General features: G+C 40.7%; 1 long non-coding RNA gene across 1 annotated transcript; it reads right to left on the reverse strand.

Moving 5' to 3' along the window:
* Positions 1-17,549: 17,549 nt before the first annotated feature.
* LOC115120825 (uncharacterized) lies at positions 17,550-20,799 on the reverse strand. Its single transcript, XR_010465190.1, has 4 exons — positions 20,741-20,799; positions 19,372-19,590; positions 18,258-18,391; positions 17,550-17,642 (listed from the first exon to the last, which is right to left on the reverse strand). It is a non-coding gene; the product is annotated as an uncharacterized LOC115120825 (long non-coding RNA).
* Between the last annotated feature and the right edge of the window lie 304 nt (positions 20,800-21,103).

Raw genomic sequence — 21,103 nt, forward strand, 5'->3', positions numbered from 1 at the left:
CAACCAGGACCAGTTGATGTCCATGTTTGTTTAGTGTGGCGGTTTGACAACCAGGACCAGGTGATGTCCATGTTTGTTTAGTGTGGCGGTTTGACAACCAGAACCAGGTGATGTCCATGTTTGTTTAGTGTGGCGGTTTGACAACCAGGACCAGTTGATGTCCATGTTTGTTTAGTGTGGCGGTTTGAGAACCAGGACCAGTTGATGTCCATGTTTGTTTAGTGTGGCGGTTTGACAACCAGGACCAGGTGATGTCCATGTTTGTTTAGTGTGGCGGTTTGACAACCAGGACCAGTTGATGTCCATGTTTGTTTAGTGTGGCGGTTTGACAACCAGGACCAGGTGATGTCCATGTTTTTTTAGTGTGGCGGTTTGACAACCAGGACCAGGTGATGTCCATGTTTGTTTAGTGTGGCGGTTTGACAACCAGGACCAGGTGATGTCCATGTTTGTTTAGTGTGGCGGTTTGACAACCAGGACCAAGAGCTAATTAAAGAGTATGATATTTAACAGTGTTGTGGTGTCTCTCTTGTCGTGATGTGTGTTTTGTCCTATATTTGTCATTTTAATCCCAGCCTGATCTCGCAGGAGACCTTTTGCATTTTGGTAGGCCATCATTGAAAATAAAAATGTGTTCTTAACTGACATGCCTAGTTAAAAATGAAGGAAAAAATAGAAAAAATAGAAAAAAACACTGGCGCGCCTTGCGCTGGGTACCAAGAAAGGCCACTCTAATGTGTGCCGTTTTGCCACACAAGTCAATGCCTCAGATGTTTCGAGGGAGTGTGCAATTGGCATGCTGACTGCAGGAATGTCCACCAGAGCTGTTGAGCGATGGCCGAACGGCATAGGCAAGATGGAGTAGATGGTATAGAGTACAGTATATACTGTACATATGAGATGAGTAATGTAGGGTATGTAAACATTATATAAAGTGGCATAGTTTAAAGTGACTAGTGATACATTTATTACATCCAATGTTTAATTATAAAGTGGCGAGAGATTTGAGTCAGTATGTTGGCAGCAGCCACTCAATTTTAGTGATGGCTGTTTAACAGTCTGATGGCCTTGAGATAGAAGCTGTTTTTCAGTCTCTCAGTCCCAGCATTGATGCACCTGTACTGACCTCGCCTTCTGGATGATAACGGGGTGAACAGGCAGTGGCTTGGGTGGTTTTTGTCCTTGATGATCTTTTTGGCCTTATTGTGACATTGGGTGGTGTAGGTGTCATGGAGGGCAGGTAGTTTGCCCCTGGTGATGCGTTGTGCAGACCTCACTACCCTCTGGAGAGCCTTATGGTTGTGGGTGTCACCAGCCGGTGATACAGCTCGGCAGGATGCTCTCGATTGTGCATCTGTAAAAGTTTGTGAGTGTTTTTGGTGACAAGTCAAATTTATTCAGCCTCCTAAGGTTGAAGAGGCGCTGCTGCGCCTTCTTCACCACGCTGTCTGTGTGGGTGGACCATTTCAGTTTGTCCGTGATGTGTATGCCGAGGAACTTAAAACTTTCCACCTTCTCCACTACTGTCCCATCTATGTGGATAGGGGGCTGCTCCCTCTGCTGTTTCCTGAAGTCCACGATCATCTCCCTTGTTTTGTTGACGTTGAGTGTGAGGTTATTTTCTTGACACCACACTCTGAGGGCCCTTCACCTCCTCCCTGTAGGCCGTCTCGTCGTTGTTGGTAATCAAGCCTACCACTGTTGTGTCATCTGCAAACTTGATGATTACGTTGGAGGCGTGCATGGCCACGCAGTCATGGGTGAACAGGGAGTACAGGAGAGGGCTGAGAGCGCACCCATGTGGGGCCCCAGTGTTGAGGATCAGCGGGTGGAGATGTTGTTTCCTATCCTCACCACCTGGGGGCGGCCCGTCAGAAAGTCCAGGACCCAGCTGCACAGGGCGGTGTCGAGAACCAGGGTCTCGAGCTTAATGATGAGTTTGGAGGGTACTATTGTGTTAAATGCTGAGCTGTAGTCAATGAACAACATTCTTACTTAGGTATTCCTCTTGTCCAGATGGGTTAGGGCAGTGTGCGTTGTGATTGCTATTGCGTCTTCTGTGGACCTATTGGGGCGGTAGGCAAATTGGAGTGGGTCTAGGGTGTCGGGTACGGTGGAGGTGATATGATCATTGACAAGTCTCTCAAAGCACTTCATGATGACCGAAGTGAGTGCTATTGGGAGATAGTTGTTTAGTTCAGTTACCTTAGCTTTCTTGGGATCAGGAACAATGGTGGCCCTCTTGAAGCATGTGGGAACAGCAGACTGAGATAGTGATTGATAGAATATGTCCGTAAACACACCAGCCAGCTGGTCTGCACATGCTCAGAGGACGTGGCTAGGGATGCCGTCTGGGCCGGCAGATGGGCCGGCAGATTTGTAATATTGGTAATATTTTTGTAATTGTTGCATTTATATTTTTGCTTCGTGTAGATTGCTGCAAGTGTGGTTCCTGTTGGGGATACACGTTCCCAATTGGGAACACCCCCCCACACCTTCAACTGGACGCTGACGTTATCTGCCGGAGCTATGTCATTTCTCCGAACATTTTAGTAGCGTTTTTTGAACGATGCGTCATTGTAAACAGAGAGTTATGGATATATATTGCATATTATTGAAAAAAAAATGAATGTACTGTGTAACATGTCATATTACTGTCATCTAATGAATATTTCAAAAGGTTAGTGAAATGATTTTTCTTTTAATCCTGCGTTTGTTGATTGCATATTTTTTCCTACTTGGCTATGCAAATGAGCTATGTCTGCGGTGGTGGTTTGACATAAATATGTGCTATGTTTTCGCCGTAAAACATTTTAGAAATCTGACTTGCTGGGTAGATAAACAACTTGTTTATCTTTCATTTGAGCTATTGGACTTGTTAATGTGTGGAGGTTAAATATTTTTCGGAATATTTCTTGCTTCCCATGCGCCACATTCCAGTTGAAGGTGTGGGGGGGTGTTCCCAATTGGGAACGTGTATCCCCAACAGGTAACTGCTCGGCTACCTGACGCCCCATGATGGGGATTGTAGAAGCGCAGACTTCAGGAGCATGGTAGAAAATTAGAATGTAGCCAATGACTTAAACCCTGTCAAAGGTTTAATGCTGAAACAGGTGTATTTGTATTATGCTGTATGGCCAGAAAATAACTTTGGGAGAAGGGTGGAGAATTGAATAGAAAATAACGGATTTGTTTTTTACTTTAAAACCGGCATTAGCGCCTTGACAATGGATTATTCCAACTATTTCACACTGTAGTTGGATTTGAATTTGTCTGTTTGACTTTTATAAATGTATGATTTCACATTCCAGAGCACAGGGGGAAGTTTTGCCTGCCTGTTGCTCAGTGGAGGCTGGTGGGGGGCTATAGGAGGACAGGGTCATTGTAATGGTTAGAATGGGATAAAAGGAACGGTATAAAACACAACAAACAGATGTAAACCGCGTTTGACTCCATTCCATTTAATCAATTCCAGCTATTACAACGAGCCCGTCCTCCTATAGCTCCTCCCACCAGCCCCCACTGCTGTAGCTCTCCAGACACATTGTTTTCACAAGCTGTCACGTGAGCCTTTTATGTGTACTTCTGTGTGCAGCAGGGGTGTCAAATTCATTCCATGGAGGGCCTAGTGTCTGTAGGTTCAAGTTTTTTTCCAATTAAGACGTATACAACCAGGTGTGGGAAGTCCTTTACTAATTTACTAATTTAAGGGAGGAGCGAAAACACACAGATACTCGGTCCTCTATTGAATGAGTTTGACACGAGCTGTACAGGCATAGTTGAATTCTTGTAAATCCATTTCATCGTTTCAATATTGATCCACTATTGCCACTTTCTCAGCTGACACTGATACGTGTGTTTATCTAACACAAAGTAAATAGATGCTCTTGTGTGTGACACTCTGGCTCAGACGAGTAGAGATCATATTTACAGGAAGACAGGCAAGCTAAGGTAAGCTCATGCACATTCAAAAGAGTCCTGTATTTCATGAACAATACATTTTCACACAAACAAAATGTTTAAAATAACAACATAGTTGTTTAATTTATTATTCATATTTACTTGCCACAAATCAACTTTTTATTTATAATTAAAAATATTGTACTGTACATAAAATATTTGACATTTGAGTTATTTACCAATGACACCATACTGTATTATAGAGAAATACAAAGATGGGGAATATCCACTGTCCTTGAGAAGAAAGGATTCACTATCCTGAGGAAGGTAGAGAATGGTGTCATAGCTACTGACAAAGATGGTGACCAGTTTGTCATTAAAGAGGTCAAACTGAATGAGGTGAGTGGGCACCATTGTCTTAGTTTTTTTTCTTACACGTTATTTGTAAACATAAACTGTAGTTTTATTGATAGGTAGAGAAAAGTGATGAGACGGGAGGTAGAGGGTTTTACAGTAAACATGAAGTGGTGGAGTTGGGGTTTGAACCCTCCCGGAGTCAAAGTGTAGTCCACGGGCAGCAGCACTACCACTAGAACAGCACTTGTCTTTGATTTTACATTACACTTTTATAGCAACCCTTTTCTAATAAGGTGTGTTATCTATATGATTATAGATCCTTTATAAGGAGTTTGTCGCTGGACTGCTTTCCCTGTGTTGATTCATACCTGGTGGTTTCCGTTTTACTTCTTTAATTGATTTATTATTACTTATTTTATTGTTAATAATTACATAGTTTGATTTGATTGGATTCAAAGGGAGACACCGCTAGGTCTAATTTAGAATCCTTTATAATAGAAAGTGTTGGATTGAGTACTGTGATTTTTGCTTTATTAACAGACATCAGACTCGTGTGCTGGAGACATATTCTCTGAGGTTGAAATACTCCTGCAGATAAATCACTGCCATATTTTAAGGACTCTTTCCAAGGTAACATATTTTTGTGTTTATTTTTCAGTTAAGAGAGAACACGTTAGGGTTCGTTCCCAGATAAAGATTACAAATCCATTGAGAATGAGTTCTAGTCCAGGACTAAACTTCATCTGTGTCTGGGGCACCACCCCAATATGTTTGTTGCCACAGTATCAACATGAAAATTATAAACAGAGGAGCTAGCATGCTATAACAATATATCCCAAAATACTATATTCACACAAACTATGCATTTTTACAGATAAAACAGATAAAAGTTACTACAAAGTGATGGACCATAGTGAGGGTGGAAATCTCGCACAAAAGATCAAAGATGGGAACCCATTTTCAGAAGAACAGGTTTCTGAACTAATAACATATTGGTTGTGTTCCAGGCTGACTACATTTTTTATGTTGCTTGAATAAATGAAAGGTTGCATGTCAAGTCATCGACAGTGCAGTCGTGCATCAGATTTCTTCATAATATCTTTCTGGCAGGCGTGTGAGATCAGCTCCCTCTGCAACTGGATTCTAGACTTCCTGACAGGCCGCCCACAGGTGGTAAGGGTAGGTAACAACACATCTGCCACGCTGATCCTCAACACGGGGGTCCCTCAGGGGTGCGTGCTCAGTCCCCTCCTGTACTCCCTGTTCACTCATGACTGCACGGCCAGGCACAACTCCAACACCATCATTAAGTTTGCTGATGTCACAACAGTGGCCTGATCACCGACAATGATGAGAGCATATAGGGAGGTCAGAGACCTGACCATGTGGTGCAAGGGCAACACATAAAGCACTGAAAAACAGCTTCCATCTCAAGGCCATCAGACCCGTTAAACAGCCATCACTAGCCAGCTACCACCTGGTTACTCTATATACATAGACATGGAATCACTGCCACTTTAATAATGGATCACTAGTCACTTTAATAATGTTTACATACTGCTTTACTCATCTCATATGTATGTAATGTATTCTATTCTACTGTATTTAGTCAATGCCACTCGGACATTGCTCGTCCTAATATTTATATATTTCTTAATTACATTATTTTACTTGTAGATTTGTGTATTGTGAATTGTAAGATACTACTGCACTGTTGGAGCTAGTAACACGTGCATTTTGCTACACCCACAATAAGATCTGTTAAATCCTCAACACAGGGGGTGGCAGGTAGCCTACTGGTTAGAGTGTTGGGCCAGTAACCTAAAGGTTGCTAGATCGAATCCCTGAGCAGACAAGGTAAAAATCTGTCATCCTGAACAAGGATGTTAACCCACTGTTCCTAGGCTGTCATTGTAAGTAACTGACTTGCCTGGTTAAATACACAAATAATGTGTATATGACCAAAACATTTTATTTTCTAAAAATCAAGTATTATCTTTCTACAATCGTGTGTCCTCCTCATTCCCACCCCTGGCTATGCTATTCTACAAAATCATGAAGCTTATTTTCATTGTTACTTATATCTCTATTCATAAAATTATTGACAGAAAAGCTCCTTTTTACACCTCTTCACTTAGAAAGTAGGAGCAGTAGTTGTTGTAGTAGAAGTTTTTGTTTTTGGAACTGAAGTTGTTGTATTAGGAGGTGTAGTTGTTGTTTTAGGATCTGTGGTTGTTTTATTAGGAGCTGTGGTTGTTTTACTAGGAGCTGTAGTTGTTTTATTAGGAGCTGTAGTTGTTGTTGTATTAGGAGCTGTAGTTGTTTTATTAGGAGCAGTAGTTGGTTTATTAGGAGCTGTAGTTGTTTTATTAGGAGCTGTAGTTGTTGTCGTAGGAGCAGTAGTTGTTTGAGTAGGAGCAGTAGTTGTTGTAGTAGGAGCTGTATTGGTTGTAGTAGGAGCAGTAGTTGTTTTAGTCGGAGCAGTAGTTGTTGTAGTAGGAGCTGTAGTTGTTGTAGTAGGAGTTGTAGTTGTTGTAGTAGGAGCAGTAGTTCTTGTATTAAGAGCTGTAGTTGTTTTAGCAGAAGCAGTACTTGTTGTAGCAGAATCTTTTTTAGGAGCAGTAGTTGTTGTATTAGGAGCAGTGGTTGTTGTATTGGGAGCTGTAGTTGTTTTAGTTGGAGCAGTAGTTGTTGTATTAGTAGCAGTACCTGTTGTCGCAGAAGTTTTTGTTTTAGGAACTGTAGTTGTTGTATTAGGAGCTGTAGTTGTTGTTTCAGGAGCTGTAGTTGTTGTTGTATTAGGAGCTGTAGTTGTTGTTTTAAGAGGTGTAGTTGTTTTATTCAGAGCAGTAGTTGTTGTATTCGGAGCTGTAGTTGTTGTATTCAGAGCTGTAGTTGTTGTTTTCGGAGCTGTAGTTGTTGTTGTATTTGGAGCTGTAGTTGTTTTATTAGGAGCTGTAGTTGTTTTATTAGGAGCTGTAGTTGTTGTATTAGGAGCTGTAGTTGTTGTCGTAGGAGCAGTAGTTGTGTTAGTAGGAGCAGTAGTTGTTGTTGTAGGAGCTGTAGTTGTTGTATTCGGAGCTGTAGTTGTTTTATTCGGAGCTGTAGTTGTTGTTGTATTAGGAAGTGTAGTTGTTTTATTAGGAGCTGTAGTTGTTGTATTCGGAGCTGTAGTTGTTGTTTTATTAGGAGCAGTAGTTGGTTTATTAGGAGCTGTAGTTGTTTTATTAGGAGCTGTAGTTGTTGTCGTAGGAGCAGTAGTTGTTTGAGTAGGAGCAGTAGTTGTAGTAGGAGCTGTATTGGTTGTAGTAGGAGCAGTAGTTGTTTTAGTCGGAGCAGTAGTTGTTGTAGTAGGAGCTGTAGTTGTTGTAGTAGGCGTTGTAGTTGTTGTAGTAGGAGCAGTAGTTCTTGTATTAAGAGCTGTAGTTGTTTTAGCAGAAGCAGTACTTGTTGTAGCAGAATCTTTTTTAGGAGCAGTAGTTGTTGTATTAGGAGCAGTGGTTGTTGTATTGGGAGCTGTAGTTGTTTTAGTTGGAGCAGTAGTTGTTGTATTAGTAGCAGTACCTGTTGTCGCAGAAGTTTTTGTATTAGGAGCTGTAGTTGTTGTATTCAGAGCTGTAGTTGTTGTTTTCGGAGCTGTAGTTGTTGTTGTATTTGGAGCTGTAGTTGTTTTATTAGGAGCTGTAGTTGTTTTATTAGGAGCTGTAGTTGTTGTATTAGGAGCTGTAGTTGTTGTTTCAGGAGCTGTAGTTGTTGTTGTATTAGGAGCTGTAGTTGTTGTTTTAAGAGGTGTAGTTGTTTTATTCAGAGCAGTAGTTGTTGTATTCGGAGCTGTAGTTGTTGTATTCAGAGCTGTAGTTGTTGTTTTCGGAGCTGTAGTTGTTGTTGTATTTGGAGCTGTAGTTGTTTTATTAGGAGCTGTAGTTGTTTTATTAGGAGCTGTAGTTGTTGTATTAGGAGCTGTAGTTGTTGTCGTAGGAGCAGTAGTTGTGTTAGTAGGAGCAGTAGTTGTTGTTGTAGGAGCTGTAGTTGTTGTATTCGGAGCTGTAGTTGTTTTATTCGGAGCTGTAGTTGTTGTTGTATTAGGAAGTGTAGTTGTTTTATTAGGAGCTGTAGTTGTTGTATTCGGAGCTGTAGTTGTTGTTTTATTAGGAGCAGTAGTTGGTTTATTAGGAGCTGTAGTTGTTTTATTAGGAGCTGTAGTTGTTGTCGTAGGAGCAGTAGTTGTTTGAGTAGGAGCAGTAGTTGTAGTAGGAGCTGTATTGGTTGTAGTAGGAGCAGTAGTTGTTTTAGTCGGAGCAGTAGTTGTTGTAGTAGGAGCTGTAGTTGTTGTAGTAGGAGTTGTAGTTGTTGTAGTAGGAGCAGTAGTTCTTGTATTAAGAGCTGTAGTTGTTTTAGCAGAAGCAGTACTTGTTGTAGCAGAATCTTTTTTAGGAGCAGTAGTTGTTGTATTAGGAGCAGTGGTTGTTGTATTGGGAGCTGTAGTTGTTTTAGTTGGAGCAGTAGTTGTTGTATTAGTAGCAGTACCTGTTGTCGCAGAAGTTTTTGTTTTAGGAACTGTAGTTGTTGTATTAGGAGCTCTAGTTGTTGTTTCAGGAGCTGTAGTTGTTGTTGTATTAGGAGCTGTAGTTGTTGTTTTAAGAGGTGTAGTTGTTTTATTCGGAGCAGTAGTTGTTGTATTCGGAGCTGTAGTTGTTGTATTCAGAGCTGTAGTTGTTGTTTTCGGAGCTGTAGTTGTTGTTATATTTGGAGCTGTAGTTGTTTTATTAGGAGCTGTAGTTGTTTTATTTGGAGCTGTAGTTGTTGTATTAGGAGCTGTAGTTGTTGTCGTAGGAGCAGTAGTTATTTTAGTAGGAGCAGTAGTTGTTGTTGTAGGAGCTGTAGTTGTTGTATTCGGAGCTGTAGTTGTTTTATTCGGAGCTGTAGTTGTTGTTGTATTAGGAGCTGTAGTTGTTTTATTAGGAGCTGTAGTTGTTGTATTCGGAGCTGTAGTTGTTGTTGTATTAGGAGCTGTAGTTGTTTTATTAGGAGCTGTAGTTGTTGTCGTAGGAGCAGTAGTTGTTTTAGTAGGAGCAGTAGTTGTTGTTGTAGGAGCTGTAGTTGTTGTATTCGGAGCTGTAGTTGTTGTATTCGGAGCTGTAGTTGTTGTTGTATTAGGAGCTGTAGTTGTTTTATTAGGAGCTGTAGTTCTTGTATTCGGAGCTGTAGTTGTTGTTGTATTAGGAGCTGTAGTTGTTTTATTAGGAGCTGTAGTTGTTTTATTAGGAGCTGTCGTTGTTGTCGTAGGAGCAGTAGTTGTTTGAGTAGGAGCAGTAGTTGTTGTAGTAGGAGCTGTAGTGGTTGTAGTAGGAGCAGTAGTTGTTTTAGTCGGAGCAGTAGTTGTTGTCGTAGGAGCTGTAGTTGTTGTAGTAGGAGCTGTAGTTGTTGTAGTAGGAGTTGTAGTTGTTGTAGTAGGAGCAGTAGTTCTTGTATTAGGAGCAGTAGTTGTTGTTGTATTAAGAGCAGTACTTGTTGTAGCAGAATCTTTTTAGGAGCAGTAGTTGTTGTATTAGGAGCTGTAGTTGTTGTATTAGGAGCAGTGGTTGTTGTATTGGGAGCTGTAGTTGTTTTAGTTGGAGCAGCAGTTGTTGTATTAGTAGCAGTACCTGTTGTCGCAGAAGTTTTTGTATTAGGAGCTGTAGTTATTGTATTAGGAGCTGTAGTTTTAGTTGGAGCAGTAGTTGTTGTATTAGTAGCAGTACCTGTTGTCGCAGAAGTTTTTGTTTTAGGAACTGTAGTTGTTGTATTAGGAGCTGTAGTTGTTGTTTCAGGAGCTGTAGTTGTTGTTGTATTAAGAGCAATAGTTCTTGTTTTAGGAGCTGTAGTTGTTGTTGTATTAGGAGCAGTAGTTGTTGTTATAAGAGGTGTAGTTGTTGTAGTAGGAGCAGTAGTTGTTGTAGTAAGAGTAGTAGTTGTTTTAGTTGGAGCAGTAGTTGTTGTAGCAGTACCTGTTGTCGCAGAGGTTTTTGTTTTTGGAACTGTAGTTGTTGTATTAGGAGCTGTAGTTGTTGTTTCAGGAGCTGTAGTTGTTGTTATATTAGGAGCAGTAGTTGTTGTTTTAGGAGCTGTAGTTGTTGTTGTATTAGGAGCTGTAGTTGTGGTTTTAAGAGGTGTAGTTGTTGTTGTATTAGGAGTTGTAGTTGTTTTATTAGGAGCTGTAGTTGTTTTATTAGGAGCTGTAGTTTTAGTTGGAGCAGTAGTTGTTGTATTAGTAGCAGTACCTGTTGTCGCAGAAGTTTTTGTTTTAGGAACTGTAGTTGTTGTATTTGGAGCTGTAGTTGTTGTTGTATTAGGAGCTGTAGTTGTTTTATTAGGAGCTGTAGTTGTTTTAGTCGAAGCAGTAGTTGTTGTCGTAGGAGCTGTAGTTGTTGTAGTAGGAGCTGTAGTTGTTGTAGTAGGAGTTGTAGTTGTTGTAGTAGGAGCTGTAGTTGTTGTAGTATGAGTTGTAGTTGTTGTATTCGGAGCTGTAGTTGTTGTATTCGGAGCTGTAGTTGTTGTTGTATTAGGAGCTGTAGTTGTTTTATTAGGAGCTGTAGTTGTTTTATCAGGAGCTGTAGTTGTTGTATTAGGAGCTGTAGTTGTTGTCGTAGGAGCAGTAGTTGTTGTATTAGTAGCAGTACCTGTTGTCGCAGAAGTTTTTGTTTTAGGAACTGTAGTTGTTGTATTAGGAGCTGTAGTTGTTGTTTCAGGAGCTGTAGTTGTTGTTGTATTAGGAGCTGTAGTTGTTGTTTTAAGAGGTGTAGTTGTTTTATTCGGAGCAGTAGTTGTTGTATTCGGAGCTGTAGTTGTTGTATTCAGAGCTGTAGTTGTTGTTTTCGGAGCTGTAGTTGTTGTTGTATTTGGAGCTGTAGTTGTTTTATTAGGAGCTGTAGTTGTTTTATTAGGAGCTGTAGTTGTTGTATTAGGAGCTGTAGTTGTTGTCGTAGGAGCAGTAGTTGTTTTAGTAGGAGCAGTAGTTGTTGTTGTAGGAGCTGTAGTTGTTGTATTCGGAGCTGTAGTTGTTGTATTCGGAGCTGTAGTTGTTGTTGTATTAGGAGCTGTAGTTGTTTTATTAGGAGCTGTAGTTCTTGTATTCGGAGCTGTAGTTGTTGTTGTATTAGGAGCTGTAGTTGTTTTATTAGGAGCTGTAGTTGTTTTATTAGGAGCTGTCGTTGTTGTCGTAGGAGCAGTAGTTGTTTGAGTAGGAGCAGTAGTTGTTGTAGTAGGAGCTGTAGTGGTTGTAGTAGGAGCAGTAGTTGTTTTAGTCGGAGCAGTAGTTGTTGTCGTAGGAGCTGTAGTTGTTGTAGTAGGAGCTGTAGTTGTTGTAGTAGGAGTTGTAGTTGTTGTAGTAGGAGCAGTAGTTCTTGTATTAGGAGCAGTAGTTGTTGTTGTATTAAGAGCAGTACTTGTTGTAGCAGAATCTTTTTTAGGAGCAGTAGTTGTTGTATTAGGAGCTGTAGTTGTTGTATTAGGAGCAGTGGTTGTTGTATTGGGAGCTGTAGTTGTTTTAGTTGGAGCAGCAGTTGTTGTATTAGTAGCAGTACCTGTTGTCGCAGAAGTTTTTGTATTAGGAGCTGTAGTTATTGTATTAGGAGCTGTAGTTTTAGTTGGAGCAGTAGTTGTTGTATTAGTAGCAGTACCTGTTGTCGCAGAAGTTTTTGTTTTAGGAACTGTAGTTGTTGTATTAGGAGCTGTAGTTGTTGTTTCAGGAGCTGTAGTTGTTGTTGTATTAAGAGCAATAGTTCTTGTTTTAGGAGCTGTAGTTGTTGTTGTATTAGGAGCAGTAGTTGTTGTTATAAGAGGTGTAGTTGTTGTATTAGGAGCTGTAGTTGTTTTATTAGGAGCTGTAGTTGTTTTATTAGGAGCTGTAGTTGTTTTATTAGGAGCTGTAGTTGTTGTAGTAGGAGCTGTAGTTGTTGTAGTAGGAGCAGTAGTTGTTGTAGTAAGAGTAGTAGTTGTTTTAGTTGGAGCAGTAGTTGTTGTAGCAGTACCTGTTGTCGCAGAGGTTTTTGTTTTTGGAACTGTAGTTGTTGTATTAGGAGCTGTAGTTGTTGTTTCAGGAGCTGTAGTTGTTGTTATATTAGGAGCAGTAGTTGTTGTTTTAGGAGCTGTAGTTGTTGTTGTATTAGGAGCTGTAGTTGTGGTTTTAAGAGGTGTAGTTGTTGTTGTATTAGGAGTTGTAGTTGTTTTATTAGGAGCTGTAGTTGTTTTATTAGGAGCTGTAGTTTTAGTTGGAGCAGTAGTTGTTGTATTAGTAGCAGTACCTGTTGTCGCAGAAGTTTTTGTTTTAGGAACTGTAGTTGTTGTATTTGGAGCTGTAGTTGTTGTTGTATTAGGAGCTGTAGTTGTTTTATTAGGAGCTGTAGTTGTTTTAGTCGAAGCAGTAGTTGTTGTCGTAGGAGCTGTAGTTGTTGTAGTAGGAGCTGTAGTTGTTGTAGTAGGAGTTGTAGTTGTTGTAGTAGGAGCTGTTGTTGTTGTAGTATGAGTTGTAGTTGTTGTATTCGGAGCTGTAGTTGTTGTATTCGGAGCTGTAGTTGTTGTTGTATTAGGAGCTGTAGTTGTTTTATTAGGAGCTGTAGTTGTTTTATCAGGAGCTGTAGTTGTTGTATTAGGAGCTGTAGTTGTTGTCGTAGGAGCAGTAGTTGTTTTATTCGGAGCAGTAGTTGTTGTAGTAGGAGCTGTAGTGGTTGTAGTAGGAGCAGTAGTTGTTTTAGTCGAAGCAGTAGTTGTTGTCGTAGGAGCTGTAGTTGTTGTAGTAGGAGTTGTAGTTGTTGTAGTAGGAGCAGTAGTTCTTGTATTAGGAGTTGTAGTTGTTGTAGTAGGAGCAGTAGTTCTTGTATTAGGAGCAGTAGTTGTTGTTGTATTAAGAGCTGTAGTTGTTTTAGCAGAAGCAGTACTTGTTGTAGCAGAATCTTCTGTTTTATGAGCAGTAGTTGTTGTATTAGGAGCTGTAGTTATTGTATTTGGAGCTGTAGCTGTTGTAGTAGGAGCTGTAGTTGTTGTAGTAGGAGCAGTGGTTGTTGTATTGGGAGCTGTAGTTGTTTTAGTTGGAGCAGTAGTTGTTGTATTAGTAGCAGTACCTGTTGTCGCAGAAGTTTTTGTTTTAGGAACTATAGTTGTTGTATTAGGAGCTGTAGTTGTTGTTTTAAGATATGTAGTTGTTGTATTAGGAGCTGTAGTTGTTTTATTAGGAACTGTAGTTATTGTATTAGGAGCTGAAGTTGTTGTAGTAGGAGCTGCAGTTGTTGTATTAGGAGCAGTAGTTGTTGTTGTAGTAGGAGCTGTAGCTATTGTATTAGGAGCTGTAGTTGTTGTAGTTGGAGCAGTACTTGTTGTAGCAGAAGTTTTTGTTTTAGGAACTGTAGTTGTTGTATTAGATGGTGTAGTTGTTGTTGTATTAGGAGCTGTAGTTGTTGTTTTAGGAGCTGTAGTTGCTGTAGTTGTTGTAGTAGGAGCTGTAGTTGTTGTAATAGGAGCTGTAGTTGTTGTATTAGGAGGTGTAGTTGTTGTGGTATTAGGAGCAGTAGTTGTTGTTTTAAGAGGTGTAGTTGTTGTATTCGGAGCTGTAGTTGTTGTTGTATTAGGAGCTGTAGTTGTTTTATTAGGAGCTGTAGTTGTTTTATTAGGAGCTGTAGTTGTTGTATTATGAGCTGTAGTTGTTGTCGTAGGAGGAGTAGTTGTTTTAGTAGGAGCAGTAGTTGTTGTAGTAGGAGCTGTAGTGGTTGTAGTAGGAGCAGTAGTTGTTTTAGTCGGAGCAGTAGTTGTTGTTTTAGGAGCTGTAGTTTTTGTTGTATTAGGAGCTGTAGTTGTTGTTTTAAGAGGTGTAGTTGTTTTATTCGGAGCAGTAGTTGTTGTATTCGGAGCTGTAGTTGTTTTATTCGGAGCTGTAGTTGTTGTATTCGGAGCTGTAGTTGTTGTTGTATTGGGAGCTGTAGTTGTTTTATTAGGAGCTGTAGTTGTTTTATTAGGAGCTGTAGTTGTTGTATTAGGAGCTGTAGTTGTTGTCGGAGGAGCAGTAGTTGTTTTAGTAGGAGCAGTAGTTGTTGTTGTAGGAGCTGTAGTTGTTGTATTCGGAGCTGTAGTTGTTGTATTCGGAGCTGTAGTTGTTTTATTAGGAGCTGTAGTTGTTTTATTAGGAGCTGTAGTTGTTGTCGTAGGAGCAGTAGTTGTTTTAGTAGGAGCAGTAGTTGTTGTAGTAGGAGCTGTAGTGGTTGTAGTAGGAGCAGTAGTTGTTTTAGTCGGAGCAGTAGTTGTTGTCGTAGGAGCTGTAGTTGTTGTAGTAGGAGTTGTAGTTGTTGTATTAGGAGCAGTAGTAGTTGTTGTAGTAGGAGCAGTACTTGTTGTAGCAGAAGTTTTTGTTTTAGGAACTGTAGTTGTTTTATTAGGAGCTGTAGTTGTTGTAGTAGGAGCTGTAGTTGTTGTAGTAGGAGCTGTAGTTGTTGTATTAGGAGCTGTAGTTTTTGTATTAGGAGCTGTAGTTGTTGTAGTAGGAGCACTTGTGGTGGTGACAACTGAGGACAGTCTGTTAACTGTCACGCTAGGCACTGCAATCCAAAATACACTGGAGGTCTGCATAAATGTTGACCTTGAAGAGGAAGACAGACAAATGTGCCAATATTAGACAAAATTCCTGATATGTTCTCAAAATACCCATTATTTTTTAAAATTCCATAGTTGTTGGATTCGCAGTGCTCATTCAAGCCTGATTTTGCAGATTACCCATTATCCACTAACCTAAGAGGTTTGGAAAATGTTATGGAATTTTGCATCCCAGAGCAAACATTTAGAGGCATCCCCTGGGGTAAAACTAGTTGAATCAATGTTCTTTCCACATCATTTCAAGATCTATGTGATGACATAGAATAAATGTGTAAATCTGATTGCATTTGTAAAAAGTAATCAACGAAAGGTAATTTCGTCTTTTTTTCACCCAACTTTTTTGGGTGACCAATCGGATTCCACGCTTCAAGATTGCTTAGATCACGTGGACTGGGATATATTCCGGATAGCCTCAGACAACAACATTGATGTACGCTGATTCAGTGAGCGAGTTTATTAGCAAGTGCATCTGTGATGTTGTACACGTGGTGACTTTTAAAACCTTCCCCAACCTGAAACCGTGGATTAATGGCAGCATTCGGGCATGCGCGAACCACTGCTTTCAATCATGGCAAGGCTACCGGAAACATGACCGAATACAAACAGTGTAGCTATTCCCTCCCCAAGGCAATAAAACAAGTTAAGCATCAGTTTAGAGACAAAGTAGTCACACTTTAACGGCTCGGACACGAGACGTATGTGACAGGGTCTACAGTCAATCACGGATTACAAAAAGAAAACAAGCCCCGTCGCGGACACCGATGTCTTTCTCCCAGACAAATTAAACAACTTCTTTGCTCACTTTGAGGACAATACAGTGCCACTGACACAGCCCGCTACCAAAACCTGTGGGCTCTCCTTCACCGAGGCCAACGTGAGTAAAACATTTAAACGTGTTAACCCTCGCAAGGTTGCAGTCCCAGACGGCACCCCTAGCCGCGTCCTCGGAGCACGCACAAAACAGCTGGCTGGTGTGTTCACAGACATATTCAATCAATCCCTATCCCAGTCTGCTGTTCCCACATGCTTCAAGAGGGCCACCATTGTTCCTGTTCCCAAGAAAGCTAAGGTAACTGAGCTAAACAACTATCGCCCTGTAGCACTCACTTCCGTCATCATGAAGTGCTTTGAGACACTAGTCAAGGATCATATCCCCTCCACCATACCTGATACCCTAGACCCTCTCCAATTTGCTTACCGCCCCAATAGGTCAACACACGACGCAATCACACTGCACACTGCCCTATCCCATCTGGACAAGAGGAATACCTATGTAAGAAAGCTGTTCATCGATTACAACGCAGCATTTAACACCATAGTACCCTCCAAACTCATCATTAAGATCAAGATCAAGACCCTGGGTCTCGACCCCACCCTGTGCCACTGGGTCTTGAACTTTCTGACGGACCGCCCCCAGGTAGTGAAGGTAGGAAACAACATCTCCACCCCGCTGATCCTGGGTGCGTTCCCAGCCCTCTCCTGTACTCCCTGTTCACCCATGACGCACGCCTCCAACTCAATCATCAACTTTGCAGACGACACTACAGTGGTAGGCTTGATTGCCAACAACGACGAGACGGCCTACAGGAGGTGGTGAGGGCACTTGGAGTGTGGTGTCAGAAAAATAACCTCACACTAAACGTCAAAAAACGAAGGAGATGATCGTGGACTTTAGGAAACAGCAGAGGGAGCCCCCCCTATCCACATCGATGGGACAGTAGTGGAGAAGTTGGAAAGTTTTAAGTTCCTCGGCGTACACCTCAGGAGGCTGAAGAAATTTGGCTTGTCGCCGAATTTGGCTTGTCACTTGAATCCTGTATCACCGCCTGGTACGGCAACTGCTCCGCCCAAAACCGCAAGGCTCTCCAGAGGGTAGTGAGATCTGCACAACGCGTCACCGGGGGAAAATTACCTGCCCTCCGGGACACCAACACCACCCGATGTCACAGGAAGGCAAAAAGATCATCAAGGACAACAACCACCCGAGCCACTGCCTGTTCACCCCGCTATCATCAGGAAGGCGAGGTCACCACAGGTGCATCAAAGCTGGGACAGAGAGACTGAAAAACAGCTTCTATCTCAAGACCATCAGACTGTTAAACAACCATGACTAACATTGAGTGGCTGCTTACTGACTCAATCTCTAGCCACATGAATAATAAAACACTTGATGTAATAAATGTATCACTAGTCACTTTAAGCAATGGCACTTTATATAATGTTTACATACCCTACATTACCCATCTCATATGTATTTACTATACTCTATACCATCTACTGCGTCTTGCCTATGCCGCACAGCCATATATTTATATGTTCATATTCTTATTAATTCATTTACACCTGTGTGTATAAGGTAGTTGTTGTAAAATTGGTAGATTACTTGTTAGATATTACCGCACGGTCGGAACTAGAAGCACAAGCATTTCGCTACACTCGCATTAACATCTGCCAACCTCTGCTAACCATGTGTAATTTTGATTTGATTTGATGACATGGTGACATTTTTTATTTCAGTTATGTCCTACAGAAAAATCATGTAAAAAAGAACTGTGTCGTGTTTGTGATGGCTTTAGCAGACACTATGGTTGCCAAATGCCAGTAACTTCCAACCAGGATTTCTGGAGAACCTGGGAATACTGTAAATGTTCAACTCTACTAGAGACTCACTTGACTATGATGTTGCCCAATGAGGATGTGGATGGTGCTGTCCAGGTGACTGTTACTGATGATCTAGGTAGATTGATGCTTTGACTCACCCCAGAGGCCTAACAATAAAACAACAGGTAATGTCAATCAATAGAGGATAATGATCTTGGTACATTGATGGCAGGTAAGGCACTGATCAATGCTTATTGGTGGTTCTAGCTATAGTACGTAAAGGTAACAAACTCTTGTTAGGGTTGAAAAATTGCTGTAACTTGCCCAAAATACCCAGGTTTTAATTAAGAAATCTGGAATCCACCAACGAGTATTTCTGGAAACCTTGGAATTTTGGGAAGATACCGGAATTTTTGCAACACTAACTCTGTCATTTCATCAACTTTATTCATTATAATCCGGGCCAGGAGTATTTCCTCACTGTATATCCTGACCAGTAAAACTCTCCTATTATTGGGCTCAAGTCAGTTTCATTTGACGTATTGATGAGTCAATATAGTCCAATAAATCAGTGGGTAAATTGGTAACAGTGAAGAATATGGCCAGAATGTCCTGTGCTGTATTGTAACTAGGGTTACAAAATTCCAGAAACTCTCCCAAAATGTCCCAGGTTTTCCAGAAATCTCAGTTGGAGAATCTCATGATTCAGGAGGGTAGGAGCAGGGTGGGAATCCTCCAACTGGGGAAGTTTTAGGAATTTTACAACCCTAACAGTAACTCACTGCGATCCCATTGCAAGGCACAAGAATGATCCCAGTCCCACTGCCGAGAGAGAATGCTCCCACAGCCTTGTTCTGTCCTTCCTCATGGGCCTCCAGAAGAAACCCTTTATAGGTGAAGGTTCCTGACAGAGTCACTGAGAAAGAGAGGGGGGAGAAAGGGAGGGAGAGAAATGTAGAGAAAGGAAGAGAGATGTGTCACCTAAGTGATATGACATGCTATTCTATAAAAACCTTTCTCTGTAATTAATATTACCTGATTGAACTGATCATGTAAATATAATTAACTACAAAGTCGGGACACCACAAAAGAGTGTTTATTGAGCTGTTATCTTCAGAATAAACTCTTAAAGACCTAGTCATATTTTACATCAATAGAAGTCAATATTAATCATCACCTTATTTCATTCTCATCTGAAAGTTGGAAGCTAAAATTACATTTAGTCTTTTCACAAATTGTTTCATATTCAAACATTTAAATTGCACAACAATTCCATGTGAATCTGACTAGAATGTGTAGACTTTCCCAGATACAGTTTATGTCGTCCTGTCATCAGTCATAATGTCTCAGATGACAACCAAACTGACATCATATTCATTAAGTACCAACGCACATTTTCAACTGGTTCTATTACCGAAATATGGTTCCTTTTCCCCCACTTGTTAGAAGTTCCCAGACTCTCTATGTTTAACAAAGGCTATTCAAGAGTCCTTCAGTAGTCAGAGAGAGAGGGGAGAAAGATATTTATGGCGGGGTCATGAACCTTACCCACAGGCCAACGTCATGACAGATGGCTAAAGAATGAGATATTGAGTGCTGAAATGTTGGATGACATCTCCTTAGACAAGTTATGATTCCCTGCCAATTAGCAATCGTGTAATGTCACGGCAACTGTGATGGAATATGCTATGCGAAAAGTTAACATCTGAGCAGGGACGAATAATGTTTATTTTCTCGCAAAATTAACATTATTTGCAAGGGCCTCAAGGAATAAAATGGGTTGTGTATTAGAAATGTCCAGACAGATTACTGTTCCCACTCCATTCCTTCATCTGAGCCAATACGGTATGTATCGGGTAAGCACAATAGTGTGTTTCCACCATCTCGGTGACTCACCTCGGATGGTGTCTCCTGGCTGGTAGGTGGTCTGGTTGACAGTGACAGTGTATGGTGAGGAAGAGCTCTGCCCTGGGCTGCCATGAAAACTATTACCAGGTAGCATTGAGCCACACTGAGAAGCAATGGAAGATCCTCCCCCACTGAAACCCTCCACTTGTAAAGCAGTCAGAGAGAGGAGAACGCAGAGAAAACCCATCATTTCCCTGTATAGCAGATCTATATTGTGGTTGTGTGTGTGAGAGAGAGGAAAAGAGAGAGAGCGAGAGAGAGACAGAGTAAGAGTTTCAGGAGAGAAAACATAGGATATCTCATGTGACATGATATTTGACATGTGACCCAATTAATCAATTTACAAAGACACATCTATAAATTATAATATTTCTAATGAGATTAAAGACATTTTATAACTACAAAAATACAGTACTCTGCCGGCAGAGTACTGACAATGTAATTCAAACACCTGTGGAAATATAAACTCTGACCTTTTGTCATTGAAGCTCTCTTGTTTAGACAGAAAGTTAAACACTAGTAACAACTTTACAACTAGTCATAATTACACTGTAATAATAATTCAGTTTAAATTACAATTCTATAATTTTAACATATAAAGATAAGGGCAAACCCCTGGAATGATCTTAATGTAAGTAAATACATGAGCCTCCATGTTAGAAGATATTGAAACAAATATCCAGTCTTGTTCAATAGAACTTCATCCAAAAAAGTATTCAGGTGAATTGTTTGGTGCCAAATTTTGTATTAGGCTTTTTATTATCTATCTCTAACATGACGTCTTAAACACTAATTTCTAACATTACTGAGGACAATTATTATTATTGTTATTAAAACAACAAAAATACATTAAAGACATTGTGATTGGGTGCTCGCGTCAGTGGGAGCACTCGTCCTCACTTGCCTAAGATGCCGGCATGGCGAAGCCCCCTGCCCAAAGTGATTTTCCAGGGCAGGTAAGACCAAGCCCTGCCTGACGCACAGCCTGGTATGGAAGCGAGCACACACATAACCACCACGACCAGCACACACACCTCTCACACCGTGAAACCAAAACACAAAACATTAATAACTAAACACACAACACACAGTAATCCCATCCTCACACTCACCCCAGATCGGAGGAGCTTAAACATTTATACTGTTCATGTGTCTATGTATTTATTCCAACACTCATTAATTCCAACCTTCAGACAGTCACAGATCAACCCATCTTTCCCAGTAAATCATCATCCTACCATTTTCTCCTGCAACACTTCCCTCCATTCACTAGTGACTGACAATTATTTGTTAGTGTTATTAACATAGGCCTGTTAAATAGTTAGTAATGAAAGTAGTTCATTAAAATATGGCTTACCAGGTTGATATAACTTCAGCTAGACGAGTGTTGAATTGAACTGTTTCAAGGACGTGATATACAACCGAGTGTGAATCAGAGCTTGGCAAACAGAGACCATATATATCAGGTCCCACGTCATGGTAACAAAAATAAATACCTGTCTTCCTCTACTTACCAAGAACTCCACTTCCTTGTGACCTAATGCCCAAAATAAAACTGTATACACACACACACACACACACTATTTTGACGTATTTTTGAGTGTACCATAGCTGTGACAAGACAATAAATGTTAATGTTAAACGTTTTACTCTACAGTAGATTGTTGTTTGTCTAACAAACATTTAATTTACCTGTTAAAATACATTTAAGTAATAAATG

This window comes from Oncorhynchus nerka, linkage group LG12 (genome assembly GCF_034236695.1).
Source record: "Oncorhynchus nerka isolate Pitt River linkage group LG12, Oner_Uvic_2.0, whole genome shotgun sequence".
In the NCBI taxonomy this organism is placed as follows: domain Eukaryota; kingdom Metazoa; phylum Chordata; class Actinopteri; order Salmoniformes; family Salmonidae; genus Oncorhynchus; species Oncorhynchus nerka.